Genomic DNA, 5,000 nt, shown 5'->3' with positions numbered 1-5,000 from the left:
TCGAATCCATGGAACGTGCTGGAAGAAAGTGTGGGTGTGAACAACCAGTCGTCGAAGAAGCTCGCTGGCATGGGTTTGTGTGGGAAGAGGGCATGAAACTCGTCCTTGAGCAGGGGTTCCTCCAAAGCGTAGTCTGGTACCCAGGTATTGGCGCTGGCCCGGGTGCCCTCTCTGGCTAAGAGGTATTCGACTCCCTCTTCCCCCCATCTGGAGTCCAAAATCTCCGTGACCTCGTTGATGTGGTCCTGGTGCTTCACCTCCCGCGTCTCCGTCCGTTCCCGGAGCGGACTTGGCGCCGTCCCTGGCTCCTGGAACCTGTGAGGTGCCTTGTAGGGAGTGAGCACCGACCTGTGGAACACCGGATGCATTCTGGAACCCTCCGGCAGCGCCAGTCGGAAGGCTACCGGGTTGATCTGCGCTTCGACTTGGTACGGACCGATCTGCTTGTGCCCCAACTTCTTCTTGGCAAGTGACCTGGTCGGCACTGCGTGGGCTGCCAACCAGACCCAGTCTCCCACTTGGATCACTTCGCCAACCCGCCTGTGCTTGTCAGCTTGCACCTTGTAGGCGTGCTTAGCTAGCTCCAGCTGCCGTCTGAGTTGATCGTGGACCGCCTGCAGCTCTGACGCGAACGCGTCCGCCGTCTGTGGTTCTCCTTCCCCCACTCTCTCCAGTCCCGGGAAGGTTCTGGGATTCCTCCCATTGTTGGCAAAGAACGGCGTCACTCCTGTGGACACGTGCTTCGTGTTGTTGTAAGCGAACTCGGCTAGCGGCAGGTAATCCACCCACGTCGCAGGCTGTTGATTGGCATAGCATCTCAGGTACTGCTGCATGATGGCATTGACCCTCTCTGCTTGCCCGTTGGTCTGCGGGTGTCTTGCTGATGCCAGATTGACCTTGACATTTAGAAAACCCATCAGCTTCTGCCAGAAAGACGAGATGAACTGGCGTCCGCGGTCGGACAGGATAGACCGTGGCAGGCCATGCACTTTGAACACGTGATCTATGAACAGTTTGGCGGTTTGTTCCGCCGTGGCCACCTTCGCACACGGAATGAAATGTGCCATCTTGGTGAACAAGTCCACCACCACTAGCACAGCTGTCTTGCCTCTCGAGCTGGGTAAATCCGTCACAAAGTCCAGGGCCACCCTCTCCCACGGTTCAAACGGTGTTTGCAGCGGTTCTAACAGTCCCGCCGGTGGTCTGTGTACCGGCTTGGCCCTCTGGCAGGTGTCGCACCTCGCGACGTAGTCCGCGACCTCTCCTCTCAGCCTGGGCCACCAGAAGTCTCTCGCGACTAATTCCATCGTTTTCTCTGTGCCAAAGTGACCGGCCGTGGGTGCGTCGTGCAACTGTTGCAGTACCTTGGCGCGAAGGTCGTCTCCTGGTACATAGACAGCCCCTTTGCGTAGGAGCAAGCCGTCCCGCACCTGGAACTCGTCCGTGGTAGCCGTGCCTCTGAGCAGTTCCGCCATCTTGTCTTGCGCGAATGAGTCGTCCCGCAATGCACGTCGCACCGCATCCAGGTCTACTGTAGCTGAGGCACACGCCCACGCCGTCGGTGCGAAGATGTGCATGGCCGCCGCTGGCGTCACCTCTTCTAGGTATTGCGGTTTTCGGGACAGTGCATCCGCCATGATGTTGGTGTCGCCTGGGACGTACTCTATTCGGAAATTGAAGTCAGCAAAGAACTCCGCCCAACGTATCTGCCTCTGGTTCAGGAACTGAGCCGTGCGCCAGTGCTCCAGATTCTTGTGGTCCGTGCAGACCTGCACCGTGTGCTTGGCGCCGATTAGGAAGTGCCTCCACGCCTTGAAAGCTGCATGAATGGCCAGCAACTCCCTGTCCCAGATGGTGTAGTTCTGCTCCGACTTGCTGAGCTTTCTGGAGTAGAACGCTCCCGGCCGCCACACCCCCTGCGGGTCTCGCTGCAGCAGGACAGCTCCCACGGCTCTGTCTGACGCGTCTGTCTCTACCCTCAACGGTTTACTGGGGTCGATATGCAGCAGTTGCTTCTCCGATGCGAAGAGATGCTTGAGCGCTTGAAAGGACTGTTCCGCCTGCTCCGTCCAGATGAATTTCTTTTTTTTGGAGCTGAGCGTGTCCGTAATTGCTGCCGTCTGCATCGCGAACCCCTTGATAAACTTGCGATAGAAGTTGGCGAAGCCGACAAACCGCTGGACCTCCTTCCGGTTGCGCGGGCTCTTCCAATCCAATACCGCACGAACCTTGGTGCTGTCCATGGCTATCCCCTTGTCCGACAACTTGTATCCCAGGAAATCCACCTCCGTCGTGTCGAACTGGCACTTCTCCAGCTTGGCGTACAGTCTATGTTGTTGCAACCTGCTGAGCACCTCCCTCACGTCTCGGTCGTGAGCTTGCTGCGAGTCAGAGAAAATCAGGATGTCATCCAGGAAGCAGACGCATGTCTTGTAGAGGAGTCCCTCCAACACGTGATGCATAAAAGCTTGAAAACAGTGAGAGCCATTTTGTAATCCAAAGGGCATAACTCTGTATTCGTAGGTGCCCAGCGGTGTGAACATGGCCGTCTTCCACTCATCGCCCTCCCGCATGCGGATGAGATTGTACGCCCCTCGCAGGTCCAACTTGGTGAACACGCGTCCCTTGCGCACCGTCGCGAGGAGGTCGTCAATCCTGGGCATGGGGTAATCAGACGGTTTGGTCATCTGGTTCAAAAGGCGGTAGTCCACAACGAGTCTTTTTTGGGGCGTGTCTTTCTTTTTCACGAAGAAAACGGGACTGCCCCCCACTGCCTTGGACTCTCTGATGAAGCCACGCTCCAGATTATGCTCGATGAACTGTTTGAGTTCCTGCATTTCATCTTCAGACATGGAGTATAGCCGCCCCTTCGGCAGCGTCGCCCCCGGTAGGAGGTCAATCTTGCAGTCATATGGCCGGTGAGGGGGTAGCTTGTCCGCCTCCTTCTCGCAGAAGACCTCCAAAAAGCTCGCGTATTTGTGGGGGACCGCTTGCAACGTTCCCAACTGCAGTTGTGATTCCTCCTCCTCTCCCTCCCGTCGGGGCAGGATGCAGTGTTCTGCGCAATAAGAGGAGCCGAAGATCAGTTGTCTCTGGTACCAAGCCAGTGTCGGACTGTGCCTGTCCAGCCAACTCATGCCCAACACAATGGGCGTGTCCGACAGTTGGGTGACATTAAAACTGATGACTTCCCTGTGGTTGCCAAGGCGCATCACCATCGGTGGCGTCTGCTTCACCACCTGCCCCCCTAGCAACTCTCTGCCATCCACTGTGACGACTTGCAGGGGCAGAGTGGCAGGCAATAGCTGTATAGCGTGCTGCTCCACAAAGCTCTGCGCTATAAAGTCTGCGTTGCTTCCAGAATCCACAGAAAGCGGCACTTCGATAGTGACGCCGTCGGGTAGCTGGAGAGATGCTGTGAGCTGCACTACTGGTTTGGGTGGGAGGGGATCCGTGGGTTGCAATATCGCTGGGGACTGCTTCACAGATGCGTCTGGCTGGGCCCCAGTGCCTCCGTCTCCAGCCAGACATCGTCGTTTCCCTGCTGTGGTTCTCCTTGCTGCGTTGCTGCAGTCACCATTGCTGAGGCTGCAGTGTGCTTGTGGAGCCTCCGGGGACACTCCTTCGCCAAATGGCCTGGATCCTCGCAGATGTAACACTTCCTGTTCCCTCTAGGAGGCTTCGCTTTCACTGCTGCCGGTGCTAGGGCTCTGGCTGCTGACTGAGCCCTTGCACCTCCAACCTCCATCGGTTCCCCTCCCCCTCCTGGCGGAGGTGTGGATTGCGCACGCGCTGCTTCCCTCGGAACGAAAGAGAAACTTCTCGCTGCTTCGCGCCCTCCACGTCCTTCATCTCTGCACCATGGACGTTCTTCCAGCCTCACCCCCACAGTCAGCGCCCTTTGGACCACCTCCTGCGTGCTTCGGGGCCTCTCCCCCCTTGCAATTTCATCCTTAACCGCAGAACTTAGACCCTCCCAGAAGAGGTCTCTGACAGGGGGCGAATCCCGATCCCATTCTAAAGCACTGACCAGCGCAAAAAATCGGGCGTGATACTGCCGGACGCTCGCCCTCCCTTGTTTTAGTCCATGAATCTCCCGTCTGGCAAGATCCACATCGATAGTAGACAAAAAACACGCATCCATCGCTTTGATAAAGGCATCTGCATTCTGAAGCGCCGGATCTTTATCCCTCCACAAATTGCGCAGCCAGGCTTTGGCATCCCCATGCAAATGGGACAATATGAACCCCACCTTCTCTTCCTCATCTCTAAAGTCTTTTGCCAGCAGTTGCAGTGCGCACATTACGTCTGCTCTAAAATTAGGGTACTGTTGCAAAGTCCCATCGAAATGAGCCACAAGCCCTCCTGCTCTCCGTGCCAATCCCACGCCCTCCGGTCTGGGTCCCGGTTGCCCTTGCTTAACAAGCATTTCAAACCTGGCGTGTAGGTCTCTGTAGGCGGCTGTAGTCTCCTCCTCCCGTTTCTTGGAAGCCAATACCTCTGAGGACAACTGGGTCACTGCCTCTTGCAGCGCGGAGATCCTCTGTTCTTCCGTCATCTTGCTAACCTTTGTGAGCTTGCTTACAGACACCCCTCTTCCTCCCCTAGCGGCTTCTGCTCCCGCTGCGAGGTTTCAGGTTTCTGAAGCTTTGAAGAGATGGGTCTTACTGTCAGAGCTGCTACCAGGTCCCAGCTCACATAGGACCACGCCACACAGCGTCCACTTTAAAAGAGTCTTTATTGAGTTACAGGTTTCATTTCCGAACTGCAGCGTGCAGCTCTACACCTTCTGCCCTAGGTCGGCGAAGACCCATCTGAGTCCCCGCCTCTTGCACACCAGCTTAATACCCTAGCCTTGCTCCACCTCCTTCGCCTCTCCCTACGTCTCTGGGTCCTTCTGCCCCCCTGGGACTCCTCCCTTCTACTCTCCTCTGACGCTGACCCCCCTGATCCTTCCGCTTCCTTTCGGCGGGCTTTGGGACCTGGCTCACTCTCCGGGC

Source organism: Podarcis vaucheri (assembly GCF_965113315.1).
Source record: "Podarcis vaucheri genome assembly, chromosome: W".
NCBI lineage: Eukaryota > Metazoa > Chordata > Lepidosauria > Squamata > Lacertidae > Podarcis > Podarcis vaucheri.
Note: the sequence above shows the minus strand (reverse complement) of the source record.